Source organism: Phacochoerus africanus, chromosome X (genome assembly GCF_016906955.1).
Source record: "Phacochoerus africanus isolate WHEZ1 chromosome X, ROS_Pafr_v1, whole genome shotgun sequence".
Classification (NCBI taxonomy): domain Eukaryota; kingdom Metazoa; phylum Chordata; class Mammalia; order Artiodactyla; family Suidae; genus Phacochoerus; species Phacochoerus africanus.
In genome coordinates, this window is record NC_062560.1 from 40,050,161 (window position 1) to 40,075,996 (window position 25,836).

The window sequence follows — 25,836 nt, forward strand, 5'->3', positions numbered from 1 at the left end:
GGCTGCTCTGTTATGTGTGAGTGGATTTGGGGGCTGTCCTTTAGAAGTTAAGGAAGGATTGGGCAAGAAGCTGCAGAGACCTCAAGATTAAACTCAGCCACACCAATGACAAGAGCAGTGACAACACTGCTCTCCTAGACATAATCCTGTGCTGGCTCTGGGTACAGAGGCAGGCCCTGTAGCCATAGAGTGCCCGCTGCCCTCTGGTCTTTGGGTTTTAGGATATAACCATAAATAAGAACTGTACACTGCCTGACAAATACAGAAGCAGGTTAAATTAAAGAGAGGTTAGCCTGGTTTTTATATTATAAAATAGATAAGATTGAAAGAGAATTTATTCTAGAAATTGCCCCCTCTAAGTCACCCGCTAGTCTGGCCCATACCTTTATGTTCACCATGAGATGACAAAGTGTCCAGCATAGTGCCTGGCGCATCACAATCCTCAATAAATGTTTGAATGAATGAATGAATGAGTGAAAAAAACAATACTAAAAGCTAGGATACCCCAAACCTGTTTGGACTGCCAAGACCTCCTTCTAGTTAAAGACCTCATATTTTCATCTTTTGTTTGTTTGTTTGACTAGACTTCTTAAAAAATGCCTCGAGAATTATACTTCATTCACAGCATTTTCCTTTGGACTTGTTAGACAAAAAGTCAAGCTAACCTGCCACATATGTGCTGGTCTCTACTTTCCAAGTTGGCTGGAGTACCATCAGGAACCCCTTACAATGCTTCAGGCCCAGGAAATGTTACTGACTGCCCTGGAACCATAGGTAGAGGGAAGAAGGATTTTAAACAGCCAGACACCCCTTGTCATGTGAGTGGTTGATTGAGCACTACTCACATGGTCAGGGTGTAGTGTGGCTAATTTATTGAGGCTCAGCATAGGAAATGGTAGACAGTGGAGGTGGAAGTTTGGAATAGAATGGAGTAGAGAACCACGGTATCTAAAATGTTTTTTGATTGACACAAAAGATTATCGATTAAAAAATAAATGTGTCAACTGTGTTGCATATAGATTCTTAGAGGTTTCATCAGTCACATAATCCATTATGGTTCCCAAGCAACTACCAGGATAAATACCCAACATTATGCAATATACTCCTGAATACAGAGATGAATATCAGGTATGGTTGTCTTCAAGGAGACAAGAGTGGGTTTTGTCTTTCCAGCCCAAAGGACCTTGAAGTGTCCTTCAGGTGTCTGCAGTAGAAGAAGATAACATGGAGGAAGGCAGCCATGAACTATTTTGAAGGACCAGTAGGTCAGTAACTTCTGTCAACCATTTAATGGGCATCCTTCATCCTTTCTTCTTGTGCCTGCAAACAAGCAAATGCAGGTCTGCTATAGCAAGTTCCTGTGGTGCTTATCAACATACTGGTTGGACTTCTGTTGGCAAGTGTGGATCTCTGGTTGAGGATTTTCTGCAACCACTGGAGCATGTTTTGTCTGCATGCGAGACAAGCTGGCAGTGCAGATGACTTAACATACTCCAGGAGCAGCCCTCTACCAATAACTCATGACCATTTGTATATAACCCCCCCCCCCACTTCCTCAGCTTTCAGTTGGGATAACTGTAGGGTGTGTTCTATGGTTCCTCAGAAGGCCCCAGAGGAGTTAAGCTCCAGTTGTCCACAGCGTTAACCTGCTTGGTAACATATTTTTTTTATTGGCTTTCTTTGCTTCTCTGTCTCGTATCTTCACTTCCTTGCTGGTATTTTCCAGTATTACCTCCCAAATAAACTGCTTGCCCTTGAATCCTTGTCTCATGGTTTGCACACTGGACTATATCTGTCTAAATATTTTTTTTAACCTTCACAACATTTATTGGTTTTCTCTGATTGCCTCTGGTCCAGCTTTGGAAGAGCTCTCTGCGTTCTTCTGGCCTTATTTCTGGACTGTGGCAGCTGAGGCTTTTAAGGTGCCAGTTTTGCTTCTTCAGCTTTTGAGCCTCTTGGAAAACCTGAATGCACAGAACCTTCTTGGTCACCCAGTGGTGGTGGGCTTTTGGTAGTACCATGGGGGAAGGGTGTACTCAATCCTCAGCTCCCTGAATATCTTCTTAAAGACAACAGAGTTTGTCTTGCAGAGGGTTTTGAGAATCTTTTTCCTCTGGTCAATGCTCATCAGCAGATAGTGCATGTGGGCTTTGTCCTTTTGATGTTTTTGCATATGTTCTTCATAATTGTGTATCTTAACAGTCAGGGCAACAATTCAAGCCTCCAGAGAGCTGGCGTCTTCAGGGTTTTTCAGGACCTTGTTCATCAACTATGCTTTCTTGATTTTTAGCTTCTCCTTCTGGTCGGCCATTTCCAAAGATAAGAGTCTTCATGACATCATCTGATAGTCCTTAAGCAGCATGGAAGGAGGTGGGTCACCGTCTTGGCTGGACTGCACTGGTTTCTGGGTGGCATATCTGCAGGCGGCAAGGAAAATGAGACCTCTAGGACATGAAGAAAGGCCCTGTTGGATGGAGGGAAGCCTGGTGCCCCCTTTGCCAGAAGCCTGAGAACCGAGGCCTGAGTCACTACCTGGGTCCGAATGGAACTCAGCACCCTACATGCCACCCTCGGCACGATAACTTCTGACCCCTGAGGGACCTGTACCCTGGCTGCTGTCACCTTCACGGTATGGACCAGGTTACATGGGCGCCACCACTTATTGGAGTGTTCAGGATCTCATATCAGTACATATAGATTTATCTTGTTATCTTTAGCATTTTATAGTATGGAGACATCCTATTCTATTAATCCTTTTCTATCGATGAAAAGGATTAGTTTTATTTTCTTGTTCCCCACCCCCGCCCCCACCAACGATGAAGCGGAAAACTTCTGTTGAGATTCAGTTTGCACTGTGTCTATTACAATGTTGGCACGAAAAAAGGTGCTTAAGAAATCCTTCTGGAAGGTTATAGTGATAAACTTTAGTGCAACATGTGCTTGAGGATCAGGAATAGCGATAGTAGGATCATTTGCTGGGGTGACAGTGCCATCTGCACAACTTACTCCTCTGAGCTCCATGGGAAGAATCATTGATTCTTTAGGTGCCTGTGGGCCCCAATTTCAGGTTCTGAGGGGAAAGAAAAGGTCAATCGTAATTTCCCTGTGAATCTAGGAAAGTCAAAGGGAGTGGGAGTAAAGCTTAGGAAACCTGTAACTAGGATGACCATCTCACGTTTTGGAAGAGCTGGTAGGCATAAGATTATGGGGGCTTCCTTATCTTATCTTTGGAGATTCTCTGTCTTGGAACATATCTGAATTTAGGGGCACCAGATTTGGAGCTGGGTTTTAGTTCTTGCTCGACTAGTTTATTGGAAGAGCCCTTCCTATTTTACATATGTGGAAACTGAGGCCCAGAGTAGTTTGTATCATTGATCAAGGTCACACAGTGAGATGATAGGTAATATGGAGTTGGGGACATTTATAATTGGGAATGTTCTTAGATGGTTTTGAAGGGCATTTGGGTCACCTATGGGACTGATTCCAGATGTCAGCTCTGACAAACTTCGAAATGGAGTTATCTTCCCTGGAGATGTAAAAAGGAAGAAGACACCACAGTGAAGTGTGCTGGGACTTTTAGATGCCATAGATCTTGCTAGAAACAGTAGGTTAGACCAGATCAATTAATTGGCAGGTTTTTCTCGAACAGCTGCTACAGGTCATGCATAGTCTCTTATGGTCTGCTTGGTAGCACAAGGTGTTGTCACCAAAGTGACTGCTCAGAAGGCTGCAAGTGGGGTGACTTATCCCTTAGGCACAACAGGCACAGCTCCTGGGGCCCATGATACCTTTAGGGTCCATGAAAATGAATTTTCAGCTTGAGGAATGTGTCTGAATATCTAATATTTCTATATTCATCTTTATAACAATGAAGTCATAAAATATACTCTACTCATTGAATTTTAATATTTTGCATGGAGAAAGGGGCCCACAAAGGTAAAAGTGTCTAGGGACACAAACATCAAAATGTGGCCCTGGCTCCACATTCTCACTTGCTAAATACCAAGTGAGAATTCACGTATTAGTTTGCTGGGGCTGTCATAACAAAGAGCTGCAAACTGGATGGCTTAAACAACAGTCATGTATTGTCTCATGGTTCCGGAAGTCAGAAGTCTAAGATCAAAATGTCAGAAGCGGTGGTTCCTTCTGAGGGCTGTGAGGGAAGCAGCTGTTCCTGGCCTCCCTCCTTGGCTTGGAAGATGGCCATCTTTTCTTCCTGGGCCTTCACATCCTTTTCTCTCTGTGCAAGTCTCCTTTTCTTTGCATGGTATTCTCTTTATAGAGACACCAGACACATTGGATTAGAACCCACCCTAATGATATCATCCTAACTGATTACATCCGCAACTACCCTGTCTCCAAATAAGGTCACACTCTGAGATACTGGGGGATTTAGGACTTCAACATATGCATTTGGGAGGGCACATTCAGCTCAGAACAGGTAGTGACAGTCACTGCCTGGGCTGGGCAGGGGTCAGAGCAGAAGAAGCATAGAGAGCTTGGAAACTGGAGGAAAGAAGAGGGGGGATTTGGGCCACTCTCAAAAGACGGCATGAGGAAAGAGGGATGTCAGGTGTGCAGAAAGAGGTGAGGTGGTGATGTAGAGTGTGAACTTCGTGGACACAGAGGAGGCCCATTTATCTGGTGTTAGGGGAGTAGCAGAGGGAAGTTTGGAAAGGGAGCTGTGTGTGTTTGTCCCGGAAAGCCTTGAACACAGGCTAACAGAGAACACTGTATGAGGCTATGATTTCTGAGAGTCTCCTCCCGTTTAATTATTGTTCCCCTTCCTTCTTCTGTCTACCTAAGCTAACCAGCTCTGGGAGATTTAAGAACCCAAGGGCTCATTCTTGTTTTAAAAGCTGTTGGTTTGTGACACAAATTTTCTCATCTCTTTTCTGATTGGGGGGCAACACCTAAGGGAGACACCTTCATTCTTTCTTTCCATCTACTCATTGCATTTTTTTCCTGAAAATACCTGAACTTACTGAAAACAATTGAAGCACCAAAGTATTGAAAGAGAGAGTTTGTGTTTTACTGATAACCTTGAAATGGTAATTAATCCTTGTGTGTTATTTAATTGGCATAAATTTTCTATATTAAAGGCATGGTGAGAGGGAGTAGAGACCTTAGTCTGTCTCAGCTTTCAAATAAAACTCAGTCCCTTTGGAAAAACATCTGGGACTAATGTGGTAACAGTTTTAACTGTTACCTCGCACACACCAGTTTTATTTGCTCTTTCATGATGAAAATTTTCCCCTTACAGTTGCCCAGATCCACACGTATAATAGTCAGGATCTGATGTAGTATGGGCACCATTTGTGGCCACATCCTCTGAAAACCACCTTAAGTCTTTAAAAATAGTCTGGACTCTGGCAAAGCTTACAAGCATAGGAGGGAAAAACTTGACAACTTAGCTTTTTGAAAGTGGTTTTAATTGTAGCCTTCTTTTCCTACTTTTACTTTCTTACAGATCTCAGGATATTAGTAGAGAGAATATTATGAATTTCTATTTGTTTTTTTTTAAAATAGATTCAAACTAACCATCTGATTTAAATTCTTCAATGACAAAAATCCTGTCTTCTATATTGTTCTGATCTCTTAAAAGTGCTTAGTTTTGTGTTTTCTGTACTCAGCAAACCACTTGATGGTGCTGATTGAGCCTCCCCACATAGCTACTGGACCACTCCTTAATTATTTCAACTGTGATTCTTCTACCACCTCTGAGCAGTGGTGTGCTTCCCAGCCAGTGGTGACATTAGAGCACATTGCTTCTAAATGGCTGTCAGCACGTTGCCATGGCAATGGGGCTCTGCTGGTCAGCTAGAATGGAAGTTCTTCAGTTTTTGCCAGCAGTCATTCTCAGACTTGGTGTTTCATGGAAAGAATCATCTGTGTGCTTGCAGAAATGCTCACTCCCAACATCTACCCTTAAGCATTCTGAGTCAGGAAGTCTGAGAATGAAGCTGTATTTATAACTGTCTTTCCAGGCGATGACCATTCACGTGGTCCACAACCTCATAGTCAGAAAGATCATATACAGCACTCAAATATGGCTGAAGTTATGCCCTTTAGAGGGTGCTGGTCTTTGTCCCTGTTGGGTCAATGCCCAGGATCAGCCCCTACCCCCAGGTTGCCAAAGAATTTGCATTTTTGTCTTTCGCAGGATCTTTATATGTGTCTGCCACACATATGCTTTACGTTTACTCTCTGTTTTTCTTCTGGGTAAAATTCCCCAGCTCCAAAAGCAAGGTCATCTGCTAGTAATTCTCTGCTTCAGTTGGCAAATGACCTACCAAGGACATGCAATTGAAATTAGCATATGCATTCTGCAGGTTGACAATTTCCTTCTGCCTAGAACTTCCGGGATAGCTTATTATGGTGTGGGTATGGGGAGGGGAGGTAAATGGAGGCACTTATGAAACCCCTTTGAAAAGACCAGCACATCATCTGTATAAGAAAGCAACTCCTGCTGGACCTGCAGAGTATTCAGGAATTGGGGGGGAGGGTGCTTCTTTGATCCATTGTGAACTTTAGGTTTTTTTTTTTTTTCAATGGATGCAGATCAAGCATGTTGATTTGTGAGAATGGAAAGAATGAGTTCTTTGTTGAAAGTAGTAATCAGTATCTTTGCAGTGGATAGCATCCACCCTAATGTCTGAGTGCTTTAGTCTTTATTTGGTTACTTTGTAAACTTCCAGAAGGGAAGTGATTAGCTTATTGTGAAAGGGTGAAGTGAGATGGGTGTGTGTTTGTAGTGTCAGCCTTGACTTAGAGCAGTAGGTGAGCTTCTCAGCCCCAACCATTGTGGAAACCCTATTTCAGCCACCTCAGATGGAGGAATATCTATCTATTCATTCATTAATTTGCTCATGTCTCAGCTTCTCAAAGGACATCCTGGATGATCCTTTCTTCTGTTTAACAACTGCTCATAAATTCAGCTGTGCTTATTCAATGTGCATATAGTGAAAGCACCAACTTTGTCTTGGGCATTGTTCTAGGTGCTATCTGAAATAGAGATTAAAAAATAATTCTTTCTTAAAAGTGTTTGGAACCCGCCCCCCCCCCCATGAGGTGGTTCAAACAGGACTTCTTCACAGGGCATATACCAAATATGCTTATTTGGAACCTAAAACAGAAACAGGGCAACACCAGGCCAGTACTTTTTTTTTTTTTTTTTCATTTCCTGGTGAAGATAGAGAATCACTGATTCTGCTTTCCATTTTATGAAGTAAAATTATCCTTCAGAACCTCAAAAACTCATACGTAAGTGTTCTCAGTTTTAAATCTCTCTTCCAGGGGAATCAAGATCAGATGTCTTTGATTTCTCCCTTTTTTTGTCTGAGTTTTTAAATTTTTCCAACCCTTGTTGTTTTGAAACAAAGTTTACTGTAAACCAGGGCAGATTTTTGCATGGAAAACACATTGCTGTTTGGAAATGACTTCAACTGTCACAAAACACAAGTGAATAGTGTGGAGAGGAAGAGAGGGTGCCACATGGATTTAGGTTCACCTTTCCTCTTGGCCAATTAGTAGTTATTGGAAGCTAGGCATGCTTCTTAATATTCTGAGCCTCAATGTCTTCTTTTGGGAGAGGGACTAGCTCCTTGAGGAGGTTGCTGTGATGACTAAATGAACTGCTCAGTATAAAGCACCTGGCACATAAATGTCAATTTCTTTTCTCAGCTTTCCTGTTACCCAAAATAAGAACATTTAAAGATGGAAATGAATTAAGGGACGACTGTATGTCAAGAGGAGAAGATGAGCGGGTTTGGGTCTTAAATAACCTTGATCTTTGGTTATTTATGGAGTTACCTCTTGGTTCTGGGATTTCAAATTAGGCTTCTAAAATGTATTGGCTATTATAACTGGAAACAAAGCCAGTCTCTTTCTTTTGTCCTGCCCACCCACCACCAGCTCCCCCCAATCCATTTCTTTGAAATAAAATATTGTAGAAATAAGGTATTTGGCCAAATGCAGTCTTAAAGCTATAATGATCCACTATGCAGTACTCCTCATTTAGCGCTATGTCTAAGAATCACCCGGGAGCTTTTTATAACTATACATTCTGGCTCCGTGACAGACCTACTAAATCCCATACTCTGGGTACATGGCATGGGAAATGTCCCCAGGTGATCCCAGTAATAATCACTGCTTTAGGGCAGTGTTTGCACACGAGTGTGCTTCAGAATCACCTAGAGTGCTTGGCTCTAACACCACCCCCACCCCATTCCAGCCTCCAATTCTCTAGGTCAGGGGTGGGGCTGGAGAATTTGCATTTCCAGGAAGGTGATGCTGATGCTGCAGGTCAGGACCGCTGATTTGAGGCTTCCTGTTATATGAATACAGAGGGAGATAACGGTAACTTCAGCAACCCTAAACTATGACTGTACTTTCTCACCCAAAGGATAAAGTCTAGGGAAGAAGATATAAATAAATGAAGAAATAAACCTTGTAAGGAAAGTGAAAGAAAACAATTGGCAAAAACTGTGGATGGTCAGGTTAAGAGGTGAAGATTACTGTCTTCAATAATGGGGATATTTTTGTTGGTTTTAGAATGGGACTGAGTCCAATGCTTTGCAGAGATACTGGTCTTTGCACCCTACAGTGATGGTGAGCTATGGACAAGGTCAGCCACAGTTGGAAAGGTGTTCAGCCTTTTGGGGCCTCAGTTCCTAGCCTTCTCATTGGCTATGAAGAGATTAGACACAAAGTTTGACCAAAAAATCACATCCCTAGATGCCCTCTTACGATGGCAATATGGGATGGGGTGCCATCCCCCCCACCGCCCCTGTCCTGGACATGGTTTTTTTAAATGCTTTGTTTTTAGAGCAGTTTTCTGTTTATAGCAAAGTTGAGGGGAAGGTACAGAGATTTCCCATAAACCCCAAGCCCCCACACATAGTTAACTTCCCCCATTGCCAACAATCCCCCAGCAGAGTGGTACATTTGTTACGGTCAAAGAACCTATATTGACACATCATCATCCAGTGTCCATAGTTTACACTAGGGTTTTTTCTTGGTGTTGTCCATTGTGTGGGTTTTGATAAACGTATAATGACATGGAGTCACTATTTTAGTATCATAAGAATATTTTTCAAAAAAAAAATTCTTCACCACCTTAAAAATCCTTTGTGCTTTGCCTATTCATTCCTCCGTGGGGGTTTTAAGAGTAAAAATAAAAGGGTTTCGGAGTATAGCAGACACAAATGACAGATTTTCTTTCGGTTCCAAAAAAAGCAGAAAAGAGAACAGAAAGTAATATTTTGAATTATGAGAGGTAAAAGAATGAAACAATATACAGTGTTATTTTTCAATGTTTTAATCATATCTCTATGGAAGTCCACAACCTGAATCTTCCAGCATCAGTCAAGTGGAAATGTGATTCCCAGGGTTGCCATGTCTGCAGAAGGGTTAGGCTTCTTTGTGTAAAATATCATCTTTCTCCTTGAGAAAGATCTTCAAACAATTCTTCAAAATATGGATTTTTAATGGAGCTTGAAAGATAATGCCATAATTTTCACATTGATGAAAGTGAGACTGCAGAGTTTTCAGAACACATTTAAAGAAGTGGATGGAATGTTGAGTGCTGTAAAAGGAAAGTATAAAAGAATCTGGGGGCTGGTATTCTACTATCTCACAGGAAATAGAAATATGAAGGACTAGCAGAGTCTGAAAATTACATAGTTTGTTCAATTTGATTATCAGTGGGTGTATTATTCACTTTGTTGATTATCTGCAACAAAATTTTAATCCCACTATGGCTTCTTCAGCTTGCTTTGCCTGCAATTAGTTAGCATGTGCTTGGGGAATGCCAACAAACTCTAATATTAGCTCCAGGAAAACAGAATCACCAAGGTAAATCTGCAGCTGCTGCAAGAATGAATGCGTCCCAAAGCCAGACGCCACTGGGTTTTCTTTTGGATGTGGTTTGGAATTATTCAGGCTATAAAAAATGCAGATAATCAGGAATGGACTGAAATTTTCCCTCCCAGCATGTAGGACTTCCTTTTGATCACCTCTCCACAGCCCTGCTTTCACTGAGCTACCTTCCTGCTTGCAACCTACCCAAGCTTCCTGAGTTGGGAGGTAGAGCACTGGCATTTACATGTAGGTGTGGGGCAAACACTTTGAACCACCTTGGACTTCCCCCACCATAGTTTTTGTTAATTGCTACTGTAAATCTTAAGTGAAGTTTTCAACGGCTCCTTATGGTCACAGGCAAAGATTATCTCTAGGAAATTGTGTACGTGTGAGTAGCAGAAAGTAGTAATGGAGGGTGAGATTGAGTTGAAGTTTAGCTACAAATAGAAAGGTAATTTTTCAGAGGAACCACTGCAAGTTGCAATTGAAATTCCTCAGGAAAACAAAAAGCCCAAACTTTCTTCAGGATTTCCTCCCCTCATCAGTCAAGGTTAGCTTTAGCTGCCTGTGACAAGAACCCCCAAGGAACAGAGGGAAAAGATCAAGGTCCATTTCTCTCTTAAGACAGGGGCAGTTTTCTGGAGTTATCACAGTCATGTGCTCCTGCTAGCTTGACACTCAGCTATGCTCAACAGGTGGTCTTCACCAAGATGGCAGCTCAAGCTGCAGACATTACATCTACCTTTCAGCTGGCAGAAAAGTGGATGGGTCAAAGAGGGGTGTGTCCTTTCCCTATAGGGACCAATCCTGGAAGTTTCTCAGGACTGTTAGGCTAAAATTCCCTTGGCTGGAAGATTTAGTCATGTGGTCACATCAGTGAGGCTGAGAAGTGTTGTCTTTATTCTGGATGGCCCTGTGCCCAGCTAAAAATGGAGGATTCTGTTACTAAGAAAGAAGAGGAGAATGGATATCAAGAGATAATTAACAGTCTTTGTCACACACAGCTTGTCTTTTATTAAGGGCAAAGTGAACAGACCTCCAGCAGGGATGGTCTTAGATTACAGGCTGTCTTTATGTTTCAGAGGTAGGGAAAACCTGTTCTCTTTCATTGCCTCTCTCCAAAATCCTCCTCTGCCCTCCTTTCCCAGGGCCCTGACCTCAAGGAGCAGCTGTGGGCCCAGATCACTTTGTAGGACTTATCAGGAAAAATTCTGCAAGTCTTTGAAATAGAAAAAAAATTAATAAGTGTCTTGTCTGGTATACCTTTCATGGTTATCTCCACCATTCATTGTCTTTGAGCTTTTTTTACAACTCTGTAAGTTGTTGAAAACTGATAATAATACAAATTACTTTTTCCATAGAAATGCAAATTAGTTGTGTCTAGTGGAATGCAATTGATTTTTTACTCATTTTGCATATATTTGTAATTTCATTTCAGCATTCCTTATCTGCCTAAATATGTGTGGTGCTTTCAATTCTCCTTGGAACCAGTCATAATGCTTACTGGGACCCTCATTAATTAATGAGTTAAATAAAATCTTTGACATGTGTTTATTTTGTATCTGTCAGCGAGTCATGTTTATACCTTCTTTGCAAATTATCCTTTAATAGATTCTTGGGCTTGTTTTTGTGTCTAGTGTTTTGGTATATTCTGGAGTTCTTTTTTTTCTTTTTTGGCTGCACCATGTGGAAGTTCCTGGGCAAGGGATCGAACCCACCCAACAGCAGGTACCCAGCCACTGCAGTGACAATGCCAGATCCTTAACCCACTGAGCCACAAAAGAACTCCCATTCCAGTGTTCTTGATCCTCTTCAGCCCTACCAAACCTCTTCTCTCAGGGTATTTCATGCACTCTGTTGTACTTTTAGCAAGCAAATTGAAAGACAAGATCAATAATAATAGTAACAGCACCATCATTTACTAAGTGCTAATTAGCCAGACACAATACACCTCTGACTCACTCAACCTTCCTAGCCCCACCCTGTTGAAATGAATGTGATCATACTCATTTTACAAGTGTGAAAACTGAGGTTTGGAGTGGTTTCCAAATTTGCATATCTGGAAAGTGGCAGAGACTGCATGTGAGCTCAGGTTTAATTTCCAAGCTAGTATCCATTTCCCAATTTTCTGGGCTTAAGAGTTTATGGCTTGTCCTGGCCATTATGCTATCCCTTTTAGGGACATTTGCACATAACAAAGAATTTTGAGATGCAACCTGTAACCCATAAAGATGAATTCCTGTTCGTGGGATTTCAGACTGTTTTGGTGCTATTGGTGTGAGAGACTTCCTCAGGGGCAATTTCAGTCATCATGTGAATTGTTCCTTGCCTATTCTGGTTATGAGTCAAGCTAGCTCTGCTCTGGGAATGATGATTGGGGATGGAGGATAGAGCTCTGAAGCCACGGATTTTAGCCCCAGCTCTCCTACTGACTAGCTGTGGACATACAAAAATAGGGCCAGGAAGGTCTTCATTGCTCACTACTCATCTCATTGATGAAGAAGCTAGGGCCAAAGAAGTAGGTCTGACTTTCAGGGGATCTGCTTGCTAAGACAGCATGGAGCAGGGAAAGGATTTAGAGGGCCGTGACGAGGGCGCAAAGGAGACAGTCAAGGAGGTGAAGAATGTGAGATTTGGACTTGGAAGACTGAAGCTTGAGGGCTGACTGCTGTGTGATGATGCTACTTGGCTCTTTTCACCTAAGGGGTCTCATCTTTAAAAACAGGGATGTATGGTTTCCAGGATCTTTCTAGCACTAAAAATCTTTGATTCTCTGAAGTGAAGGCATGGCAGAGTTTATTTTTGTTGACAATAACTCTTATAACCTGTGATGAAAAGCTAGATATCCCCTTTGTTCCAGCACCATAGTATTTGGAGCTTTCACATAATTACCTTATTTAGTCCTTTTAACAATTTCTGAATTAACTCTGGAGTATTTTCTATACCTGTTTTAGAGATGAAGAAACTGAGGCTAAGGGCAGTGGTGGGTTCAGTAACCTACCCAGATGCTGCATTTGATTTCCAGCCCCCTAGAAGTGGATTTTTGGAGGGAGGAGCTCCTGGACAAGTTGGTATCTCAGAGGGCTTGGGGGCCTTAGGGAAGCCCTCAACACTATGATGAGAATGAAGCATACTTTCTAAATATGGTTTCAATAACTTGCAAGTTAAAAAATTCAGAAAAACTATTTGAAGGACTTATCTAGCTAGGAAGGTCATAGTTGGCTTCATTTCGAAAATAGCATTAGTGGGAGTTAGGAATCCAGTGTTGTCACTGCAGCAACTCAGGTTGCTCCTGTGGCATGGATTCAATCCCTGGCCCTGCAATTTCCACGTGCCATAGATGTAGCCAACAAAAAAAAAAAAAAAAAAAGGAAAAGAAAAAGAGAAAATGGCATTAGTAATACCTGCCTTGCAAGGGTGTCATGAGGACTAAATGAGATGAGTTAATGCATGCAAAACATCTAGGAATCTAGGACCCTATTTGACACACCCAAAGATTAGCTTTTGAGAGTTATTACTCTAGATTAGATATGATTTTAATGTTGTTGTTGTGTTGTGGATACTACTATTCAGACATCTTAAAAGAGATCTTCCTAGGATATCTATCAGTGAGGTTGCCTTGGCCAATAGGCATTCAATTCCAGCACTCTGTATCAATACAATAGCCCTATGAATATAACTCACTTATCCCTAATTTGAAATCAAATAAAGCTCCTCTGGAGGAAGACAATCACCTGAGAGCATAGAGAATACAAACATAGTGATTGACTTGGGCAAGAGGCACATCTTTCTCTTTAATTTAAACTGTTGGATTTGATGGAGTGTTTTCAGCCTATAGGAACTATAGAGGTTTTTTTTTTTAACTACTTTTCTTTTTTCCAGCATAAAACTAATACATTCATACAGTAAATATGTCAAGCAGAATAAGTCTTTATAGAATGAAAGCTGCTGTGTAGTCTTTTTTTCCTCCAACCCCCATCCCACCCTTCAGAAATAGACACACTGGTCATTTTTAGAGTCTTTCTAAATTTTTTGATGCACATATAGGTGCATTTATATCTTCTTTGAAAAAATGCTAATAGGATCATACCATTCCATACCTAGTTTTTCTCTTAATAATGAGCCATGAAGATTATTCTGTATCAGCCCATCACTTATTCTTTTTAACAATGATACAGTATTCCAGGTATGAATATACCATAATTTATTTAATCTGTCCCTTCCTAATGGTTACCTAGGTTAGTTCTCCTTTCTGTGCAAGTACAAACCATATAGCAGTGAACAGCCTTATAACGTACCTGCATAGTTATGGGAGTATCACTTGGGTTATATGTGGACTCATATTGGGCTGCCAATCATGGGATGGGTTGGGGGCTTGAAGGTACCAAGAAGACCGACTATGACTCTTTACCACAATGTTTATTCCTTGACCAAAAGCAGTGACTGATGAAAAGAATATTAAAGATCACGTCACTTACTGACATGCAACTATTTATCAGGCTCTTCCCCAAGAGCCTGATAAATCACTATGGGTCACATTATAGTAAAACAAGAGAAGGGATTTGAAAGGGCTCCTGTAAAGTCAAAGTGCTATACAGATGTCAGTTGGGTTCTGATCAGCATTATGCTACTGGTTACTAGAGTGTTCTATTGAGGTGGGGCTCACCAAGACCCCAAACCAAGTCCTCTCTGCTCCATTCCTCTTCCTCAACCTTGTCATCAATCATTTATTGAATATGCTGAGTTTCTCCTTCACAGTTGGTCTGCTTCCTTCCGTATCTTTCTCCCTCTTATTATATTTGTTCAACAGAGGCCAACACTCTGGCAATAGGCAAGCTCTTATGTATGTTAGGTATTGTGTTAGGAGTCTTATTTACGTCTCCTCATGTGATCCTCTCAACAGCTCTGTGAGGTTGGTACCACATTCTCCCTTTTATAGGATGAGGATGAGGAAACGGAGACTCAGGTAGGTTAAGTGACATGCCCAAGATCACCTAGACATGCCCAAGATAACCTAGGATTGAAACCTAGACCTAACAAACCCCAAAGGTGATGTCTTTACTTCTTTATCAAGTGCCTGAAAACTAGTATCTGTTAAGACTCATTTTTTTCCTCTCTAGTTAATTCTGCAGGCCACTGCTAAATTAGGCTTCATAAAATAACTCAAATACAACATTTTTCTACCTCGAAGCCTATGAAAACCTACTTCCCAAAGACTTGTTAAACTTTTCAATGACATGGAAATCTTAACTTTTGAGCTCAGAACCCTACTAACATTTACAGGAAAATTATCTACATGTGTTTGCCCCTCTATAGTCCCAGGGGAAGGAGTTTATGCGAGGGAGTCAGACTGACTTGAGCTTCTGCCTTTGCTCTACCACTTATTAGCTATGTATGACCTTGAGCAAGTGAGGTAACCACTCTATACCTCCATTTCCTCATCTATCAAATGGACATAACATATTATTTCTCATCCTTAAAACAGTTATGTGAAGGGTCAGGGGACTCTTTTTATTACCTGTGTTCTGTATGTAGCCCAGTACTCTGCACTTGGTGGCTGATCAATGATAGCTACTTGAACAAAAGCATTGAATGAAAGGTTTCTTAAGCTGAGCAAGGCAGACTTCGGCAAAGGACCAACTTGAGAACAGGAGTTTGATGTGTGTTTGTCTGTTAGAGGGTCTGAGATGAGGAGGAAGAGGTTTCAAAAGGGAGAATTCCTAAGAAAATGCATTTTTGAACAAAAAAATCTGTCAAGGAGTATGCCTAACCTCCAAAGGAGAGGCAGGAAGGTCTAAGAAAAAGATATTGAGTAACTTATCTCCTTGTCTCCATCAGACAGTACTTGAGCTAATTTTCTTTGTATATCAGATGAATGGAATGAGACTCAGTCTACATTCTACAATCCCCATGACATAGAAAATGCATGGCTGAAGTCTCAACATTACAGAGTATTAGAGTTTGATATCCTCAACAGGGAAGATGTATTAAAGATAGGCTACTATTTAGACGATTTTGATTGATGTTCACTGTAGTTTCTTTGCATTCTCTGAAGGCCTTTATTTGTTCACCCCAGAACATGTTTATTATAGTTTTAGACTGACCATTTTAAAGTCATCTGGTTGGGAATTTGATGCTTTCATGAGAGAGGGGAGGAACAGAACAAAATAACCTCTGAGAAACACGTTCACACTAATGTGGAATTGGTAATTGTTCTTCGTGTTATTATCTCATAGCTGGGTTAGTTCAATGTTTGCAAAAATTTAAGTTTTAGCTCTACATTGCTGTTTTAGATTTTTGACTCTGGAAGTTACAGTGTAAGATGGACTGAGAGGCAGTGTGGCCTAGGGAAACAAAGTTGAAAGATAAAACAAACAAAAGTAAGAGTGATTGTAAAATACATAAGTATATTCAAATTCAAATGGTATTTTAGAAAGAAGTAGATTTAAGCATATGATGAATAAAACGGATTTGTGCAGAAAAGCAAAACAAAAGTACAAAAATAGTGAAGAAATAGAGCTGTTCATTTAACACCCATTGGTGTAAATGTTTGGTTCTCTTGCAGTTTAGATAGAAAAACATAATATGTTTTATTTAATTTTGAAAGAAAACCAAATGGTATTGGGGTTCCCCCCAAGGAAGAACTTAAAATACATCAAAGGTATTGGCTCAGGACTTACCCCCCAGCATAATCAATAAGGTGCCACTATGTGTGTGTGTGTGTTTTGTGGGGAGGGGAATGAGAGGAGTATAGACCACTCCAGCGAGGTGATAGTGGGAATCCAGATGGAGTCAGGACAAGTGAGAAAATAGAGGGTTTTTTGCTTTGTTTTGTTTATAAATGCATATGTAGGAGTTCCCATGGTAGCTCAATGGGTTAAGAACCCAACTAGTATCTATGAGGATGCAGGTTCCATCCCTGACCTTGCTTAGAGGGTTAAGGATCCGGCATTGCCACAAGCTGCATCGTAGGCTGCAGATGCGGCTCAGATATGGCATTGCTGTGGCTGTGGTGCAGGCTGGCAGCTGCAGCTCTGATTCCACCCCTAGCCTGAGAACTTCTATGTGCTACAGGTATGGCCCCAAAAAGCAAAAAAAATGCATATGTAATATATACCTGGGTTTTTTTAGAGCATCTGGGAGGTTCTGCAAATGTAGTGTTTCTCTCTATTTATAAAAAATTGGATGTGGGCAGTTTTGCATTTCCTCTACTCTGCTTCTATATTCAGTGGATCTCAACCTTAGCTGCACATTAGAATCACTTGGGAGGGGGGCTGTTAAAGACCCACCCACCTCCTGGCCCTGACTTGACACTGCACACCTCAGGTGCCCATGCCTCCTGGCCTTCCCATGCCAGGTTAAGGGACACTGCAAGGACACCAGATCCTTCACCTCCTGGTGGTAGGATCACTATATGCTATGTGTGTGTATATATATATATATAGAGAGAGAAAGAGAGAGAGAGAGGGAGAGAGAGAGAGATCTATTTTTATTCTGGAATTCTGTTAGAAAAAGAGTAAACAAGAAAAAGCAAATGCTATTGGTTTACGTGGGGATGCCCAAAGATGTTGGTAGTGAATCCTTAGTAATAGGAAAGGCAACAAATGCATTTTGACTTGAAGCATTCCTTATAGGAAGCCTCAGAGCACTGGGCAAGTTGCCGACAGTTTAAAACAAAGGTCTGAAAGAGACCTGGGAGTTCCCATCATGGCTCAGTGGTTAATGAACTTGACTAATAACCATGAGGTTGTGGGTTCGAATCCCTGGCCTTGCTCAGTGGGTTAAGGATCTTGTGTCGCCGTGAGCTGTGGTGTGGGTCGCAGATGCGGCTCGGATCCTGTGTTGCTGTGGCTGTGGCTGTGGCTGGCAGCTACAGCTCCAATTAGACCCCTAGCCTGGGAATTTCCATGTGCGGCCCTCAAAAGACAAAAAAAGACAAAAAAAAAAAAGAGCTAGAGACCAATGAAGGGAAAGCAAAATAAATAAAAATAAAAATAAATAAAAAATGAAAGAATCACTTGCAGAAATTTTATAAAATGGGTTACCTTACTATAGACCAGTTAAACCAGAAATTTTGGGAGATGGTGCCTGGATGTTCATGTTTCATTCTTTCTTTTTTCTTTTTCTTTTTCTAAAAGCTTTCCAAGTGATTGTGATGCACAGTGAAAGTTAACCATTGGCCCAGAAGTATTGCTTTAAGTGCAGTGCTTGTAACTTCAATTAGGATTGTAGCCAGCAACCTACTTCTGGAACTTAAGAATTCTTGGTGGCCATAAAGATGTGGTGCAGCCTTTATATTACAGGAGTATATGGGTTTGGTGATCCAAGTAGGAATCCTCCTTCTATCACTACATGTGAGGTACTGAGCAAGTCACATGCTTAACTCAACCTCAGTTGTTTGTAAATGGGAGATAACAGCCACTTAACGATGAATGCCATTGAGAGGACTAAGCAGGGGAAAGTGTATATTAACAAGTTATCTGGTACAAGTCACCATTTATTCAATATTTTCCACTTGTTCATTAGGCTCTGCCCCAGGAAAACCTAATAAAGATATTTAAGACATTAATCAAATCTGCAGACACAAAACTGGAAAGTATGGCTGATCTAAGATTAGAATCAAGATTCAACAGAGATTTTGACAGGCCAGAAGGATGGCCAACACTTGCAAGATGAATGTGGGGGCTTGAACTTAAAATTTAATAAAAAATAAATACAGAGTCATGATTTATACTAGGACAGGATATAAGAATAGTTTCTGTGTAAAAGGCCTGGGAGTTTCACTGAAAACAGATTTAATAAGAGGCAGCTGTATTAGTGTGGATGTTAAGAAAGCTGATGTGATTGGAGGCTAAATGAAGAGAAATGTAGGATGCGGGTCTCATGTGACCATAGTCTATCTGGGCCCTGCCCTGGACTGAATACCAGTTTTAAAAGCTCATTTCTTTCTTCAACAACATTTACTAAAATCCTACTCTGTGCCAGGCACTGTTCTAGGCTCTGGAGATACAACCTTTTTGCTCCCTTGTAGCTTTAATTCTATGGGGGCGGGAGTGGCGAGGAGACAATACACGCAAAAATAAACTATATGAGCTGCTAGGAAGAGACTAGAACTTTGGAGAAAATAAACAGGGATAGGGGAAAGGTGGTGCTGTTAAGTGCACAGGATTATTTGCAATTTTAAATAGGGTGGTAGGGGGTGGCTTCATTTAAAAAGTGACTTTTGGGCAAAGATTGGAGGGTGTAAAGAACAAGCGAGATGAATTATCTAAGGGAAGAGCGCTTCCAGGCAGGGGAACTACAAGTGCAAAGATCTTGATCGGGGATGTGATGTGCTTGTCTTATTCAAGAAAAATGAAAGGAGCTCTAATTGAAATATTGTATTCAATCCTAGGCCTAATCTTTACTCTTTTTAACTGAGTATAAAAGTAAAATATTTGGAAACAAAGGATGAGAAAAATACAGAAAATTTTGAAGGCAGTGTAAATCACCCACGATTCAAGCATTCTTGACATTTTGGCATGTTTCCTTCCAGCTTATAAGCAGACCAACATGCAGAAGTAGCAGAAAATAGGAAAGATGAATTGAGATTTATTTTGTAGGGTCTCTCTAGGGCTCCATTTCTAGTTCTTGTGATTCAATTCTGCATTTCTAGCAGGTGGTATTCAAATTGGGGCCTCAACATACTTTCAAATTACTGCGGGTCAAATGTAGCTTTTGAGGTTCTTTTCACATATTTGAAATTGTAGCTCTTTATGCTGTAGATCCTTTACATTCATGGTTTATAATTATTCAACTGTTTGCCACTTTGGCAGATGAAAAATGGCCTCTTTCAGCTTTCATTACTTTTGGCATTGAGCATTTTTTCCTATGTTTATTGAGCATTTATAATTTTTCGGTAATTTTCCTGCTTACCCCTAGGCCCCCCCTCCATTTTTGTCTTTTTAGAGCCGCGCCTTCGCCACATGGAAGTTCCCAGTCTAGGGGTCGAAATGGAGCTGTAGCTACCAGCCTACACCACAGCCACAGCAATGCAGGATTGGAGGTGCATCTGCAACCCACACCATAGCTCGTGGCAATGCCAGATCCTTAACCCACTGAGCGAGGCCAGGGATTGAACCTGCATCCTCATGGATGCTTCTCAGATTCGTTTCCACTGAGCCACAATGGGAACTAACCCCCTAGCCCTTTATAAAACATAGCACGTAAACTAGAGTGTTTGTAGAAGGTACTGTGCTGAATGTTGAGGACTCTCATTTCATTCTAAGTTGTAACCAAGTTGTAACCTTCGGTGGTTAGGTTGTTACCAAAAATGGTAACAATTCCTCCCAACCACCTGCCCTTTTGCAGTGTGACTTTGCCCTTCCTCCTCCCAAAAAGTAGAGTTGATTTTCCCTCATTTGAATTTTGGCTAGCCTTGTGACTTGCTTTGACCAAGAGAATGTGGCAGAAGTGATGCTGTGACTTCCCAACGTAAGATTTGAAAGATTTTGCACCTTTTGATTTTGCCCTTTTGGAAGATAATCATCATAAAATAAAACACAAAGAGTTCACATTGTGGCCCCGCAGGTTAAGAACCTGGAAGAGAGTCTGAGAGGATGTGGGTTCGATCCCTGGCCTTGCTCAGTGGGTTAAGGATCTGGCATTGCCCTAAGCTGTGGTGGAGGTTGCAGATGCAGCTTAGATCCCATGTTGCTGTGGCTGTGATGTAGGCCAGTAGCTAAAGCTCTTATTTGTCCCCTAGCCTAGGAACTTCCGTATGCTGCAAGTGTGGCTGTAAAAGGAAGCAAAAACCCTAGAAACTCAGGCTGGATTAGATGAGAGACCAAGTGAGAGAGAGAAGTCATGTGGAAGAGAACCCAGGAGGCTACCCAGTAGATAGCACCAAGGTGGTAGACATGTGAGTGGGTCTGTCTTGGCTCTTCCAGGCCCAGTGAGCTATCCAGTTGACTTGTCCAAATTCCTCACTCACAGAACAATGAGCAATAAAACGTTTGTTGTTTTTAGCCACTAAGTTTTGGGATAGTTATACAGCCATAGATAATTGAAACATAACAAATATGGAAACATGGATTTTTTTTTTGTGTGTGCTTTTTAGGGCCATACCTGCATATGGAAGTTCCCAGGCTAGGGGTTGAATCAGAGCTACAGCTGCCGGCCTACACCACAGCCACAGCAACGCGGGATCCAAGCTGCGTCTGCTGCCTATACCACAGCTCACTGCAGCACCAGATCACCAACCCACTGAGCAAGGCCAGGGATTGAGTCCACATCCTCAGGGATACTAGTTGGATTTGTTTACACTGTGCCACAACGGAAACTTCCAAAACATGGAGTTTTTAATGTCCTCACTTGAAGTGCTGTCATAGGGAAGTAGAAGCTCTGCCCCAAGGTGAGGGTCATGTGGAAGCAAGTTCTTAGGTGGGTACAATAAGTGATTGTTAGTACTCGTCAACAATGGAATGGGTTATTATTATTTTTTTTTCTCTTTTTGTCTTTGTTGTTGTTGTTGCTATTTCTCAGGCCGCTCCCGCGGCATATGGAGGTTCCCAGGCTAGGGGTCGAATCAGAGCTGTAGACACCGGCCTACGCCAGAGCCACAGCAACGCGGGATCCAAGCCGCGTCTGCAACCTACACCACAGCTCACGGCAACGCCGGATCGTTAACCCACTGAGCAAGGGCAGGGACTGTACCCGCAACCTCATGGTTCCTAGTCGGATTCGTTAACCACTGCGCCACGACGGGAACTCCGGAATGGGTTATTTTGAGGTAGTGAGCTAACTGTCTCTGAAGGTATTCCAAGAGAGGCTATTGATCTGAGGTGCCATAATGGGGATGAGTTATAGGTTAAACTACATAATGTGTAAAGTCCCTTCAAATCTTATGATTTTAATAGTGGATGAAGGGAGAGGGAAACTTTAGAAGCTGTAATTTATAGTCAATAGTTATTGCTAAAGTGTTACTTAGAGATGAGTTTTCAGTTTATGGAGTTCTTTTACTGTTGAATTTCTATAATGAGGAGATCAAAATAAAGATAATGGTCAAATATTGGGAAGCCTTGATTGTCATGAACATGGCAGTTTGGGAGCTAGTACTGTATCTTTCCTACATCTCTAGTTTCTTTCTTTCTTTTTGAGAATCCAGTGGCAGGAGCTGTGCCTTTCTGAACACTTCACCCCTATTTTCATATGGAAGACTCCTTTTATGAAACCATAGGTGCCTTTTCTGATGCTTTTAGGAGTTTCCTCCATTCTTCTTTCCCTTCCTTCTCATTGCTACAGACCCTTCAGAACACAGAGGGAAGAAAATTCTTAAACAGAGATCCATGAGCTAGGTATTCATAAGTCATAAGTAGAGGCTCCCTGTACCCATAATGGCATGTTAGAAGAAATCTATGACTGTGCTTAAAATCGTCAGATGGAAACTGTAAACTCTAAAGAGATTTCTTTGGCTCCCACAACTCTTGAATTTGCCTTCTACAACTCTGGGACATGAAAGGGAGAAAATAAATTATTTCTCAATTCTAAGTACTAAGAGTATATCACCCATATTTTGAACTTCAAAGACAGTGGCAGTAATATAAAATTTGGACCCTGCCCACAAGGTTAGAAGTAGGTATGAGGAAGCTAGTAATTTGACAGTTCTTAGCTTATATTGAGAGTTGGTAGAAAAGTGGAATATATAATTGTTTTCAGATTGGGACTAGGTAAAAGTAGCATCTTCATTAGAAATATTTAGTTATAAACTCCATAACTTACTGGGTAAGTTGATTAAAGTTAAATAAACTTATATACCTAAACAAGATATGAGTGGCCTGGTGCTTTCCAACACTTAAGCCACATGGGGTTACTCTTTCCTTTAATAATAAACAAAAACAAACAGCTCAAGCTTTAATTATATAAGTAATGGTAGGATAAAATTTGAGTGGGGCTACAAGGTACAACAAATATAAAGTTCCAAAGGAAAGTGCAAGACCTAAATGCAGTTTTTAAATGATAATGCTAAGAATGGGTCCCATGAGTCTTGAAAGTCTTTCCTCCTCAGTAGTGAATAGGAGAGTACTAGAGTAGGGGCCTCCTCCTTTAGGTCCAGCCTAATAAGGAACTCTTCTGCAAGATGACTCAGAGAGTTTAATATGAGTTTCATTTATCTGGGTACATAATATCTGGGGCCTGACCCTCATTTGAGAAAGCTGGAGCTGACCGCAGTGCCCGGATAGAGGAGGTTAGGCTTTTCTATCAAGGGTTTGGCAGGGTAAGAGATGAGACCAGGTTTCTCAGGATCCAGACAGATGTGGGCTGTTTGGCAGAAAGAAGCCTTCCAGTGTTTTTTCCAACAGAGAGACCTCTGCAGCAGCAACTTGGTTTTGCATACTAATATTAAACTTAGTTTAAGCATGCATTTTCAATTTTTATTGCAATTATGCGGTGAAGGAAGAGAACCTTCATGGGCCACTTCGAAGATTTTCTTTTAGTAGGGATATTTTGTAGGAACAGAGAGTGGTTGCATAATACTTTTTGATACAAAATACAATGACCAGCTGGGTTAAGATCACTAGACCCTTGACTTATACTCAGCTGCCAGTCAACTGGGTAACCAAGACTTAATCCTGCTTAGTTTATTAGGAAATTGTTTAAGCATTTTTCAAGAAGGAAGTTGTGAATTATATCCCATTAAAAAATTCTGTCCCAGACCAGGTTTGAATTAATTTTTCTTTTACTTGTGATTCTTAATGACTAAGGAAGTAGTTATAAGTCACCATGGAGATATAGTTGCCTGAATGAGAAGTGTGGGGAGGATTGTCTAGGGATTGAACTTTCTGAGGATGTCATGAAAGAAAAAGTAATTTTCAAACATCTGTCAGGACTAGAGACCAGGGGCACAGTTGTTTAAGCTATATTTTGCTACTCCCACCTGTCACCACCATCATTGTGGTACATACACGGTCTCCAAATATGTCTGCCAACAATTCCTCTCATTTTTGTACACACTTAGGGTTCTGCTTACCAAGAGGTAGAGTCTGTCTCTCCCTTTGAATCTAGACTGCCCTTTGGCCTGTTTTGACCAATAGACTGTGGCAGAAGTGACTCTTAGCTTTAAGGAGACTGATAGTTTGAACTTTCTTTTAGAAGTCTGAAGTCAGGTAAGAACTCTGAATGTCCTGAGGCCACTGTGATTTGAGGAAGCCCAAGCTAGCCACATGGAGAGGTCATGTGGAGTGAGACATATCCCCGGACAGCCCCCTGATATTGCAGCCATCTCAGCTAAGGTGCCATCTTGAATGTTCCAGCCTCAGCAGATTCCACATGAAACAGATCTACCTAGGTGAACCCAGCCCAGATTGCAGAATCATAAGCTATAAGTCATTGTTGTTTCAAGGAAATGAGTTTCAGGGTGTTTTTTTATGCACCAAAAGATAACTGAAACAGGTACTCTAGAGGGGTTGTGACTTGGAAAGTCTACTTGTCAGGAGTGGTGGGGAAGGACTGGGAGGGAAAAAAGGTGAAATGTAAGGTGGAGAAGCAGACCAGAAGTCAACTTTGCACACCTTCTCTTTGTGGGATTCCAATCTGAACTTTCAGCTGGGAAAGTGAGAACTTACAAGGCTAAATCAAGTAAACAGTTTTGCTTCCTGTCTTAGGAAATTCTAATTTCTGAATTGAGACTGTTTAGGAGTTCAAAGTGAGCATAGGACTGTCTTCTACCTAAGCGTGAGGAGAAAATTAGTGGACCTGCAAGCATTTTCATTTAGGGGCAAAAAAAAAATAACTCCCACTGAATTAACATTAAAGAGACAGTGTGAGGACACAATAACAGTAAAGTTGAACTTTCGTTACTTTATAGCTTATGCTTGACCAAACAACAGATCACTGTGTACATGGTCAAGAGATTAACTGCCCCCTTTTGAGGCAAATTCTTACTTTTACAGAGTCTAAGACACTGCCCTAGTTTCTTGGCAGCTCTCGGCTCCTAACAGCCATTCTGAGTTCTGTGGCTATTACCCTGTCTAACCCTTCAACTTTGACCTTTTTCTTGATTTTCCCGAAGCATTACTCACCCAAAGCAGTTGTGTGTAGCAGCCTTTTGAGTGCCAGTCACCATAGCAAACAACTTAAGACTGTCATAAATCCATGTTCTCATAAGTCTTTCAGCCAGTGAGAAATTCCTGGTGGCTGCTTCTTAGTTTGGATGTTTTCCTACTTCTCTGGTATCCAGTCTCTGAATACCCACATTTCTATTAATTTCTAAAGCAAAGGAGTTCATCTCCTCTCACCTACCTCAAAATACCTTCCAGCCTGCCTTAACAGCCACCTCTGCCAACTCTAACTAGGACACTCTGCTACACACAGGACCCTGCAGACCACCTTAGGCTCACAATAGTGACCAGCTAATATTTATTGCTGTTCCCCAGGCTCACATGTTAAGTCATAAATATTTACACAACAGTGTAGACATTACGTTTATCTGATTCATTTTTAAATTCCTTAGTCAATGTGTTACAGTTTTCATTGTATAGGTCTTTCACTTCCTTGGTTAAGTTTACTCCTAGATATTTTATTCTTTTTGATGCAATTTTAAATAAGATTGTTTTCTTGTTTTCTCTTTCTCATAGTTCATTATTCGTGTTTATAAAAGCAACAGATTGCTGTATATTAATTTTGTATCCTGCAGCTTTTCTGGATTAATTTATTAGTTCTAACAGTTTTTTGATGGTGACTTCAGGGTTTTCTATATATAGTGTCATGACATATTCAAATAGTGACAGTTTTACTTTTTCCCCTCCAATTTAGATGCCTTTTATTTTTATTTTTTTTTTATCTCATTGCTGTGGTTAGGACCTCCAATAGTGTGTTAAATAGAAATGGCAAGAGCAGGCATCCTTGTCTTACTCCTGACTTTAGAGGAAAGGGTTTCAGTGTTTTACCATTGAGTATAATGTTAGCTGTGGGTTTTTTATAAATGGGCTTTATTAT

At 41.1% G+C, this 25,836-nt stretch overlaps 1 pseudogene; it reads right to left on the bottom strand.

The window, feature by feature from the left end:
• Positions 1 to 1,825: 1,825 nt before the first annotated feature.
• Positions 1,826 to 25,836, bottom strand: part of LOC125118011 (28S ribosomal protein S15, mitochondrial-like) — a 40,437-nt pseudogene continuing 16,426 nt past the window's right edge.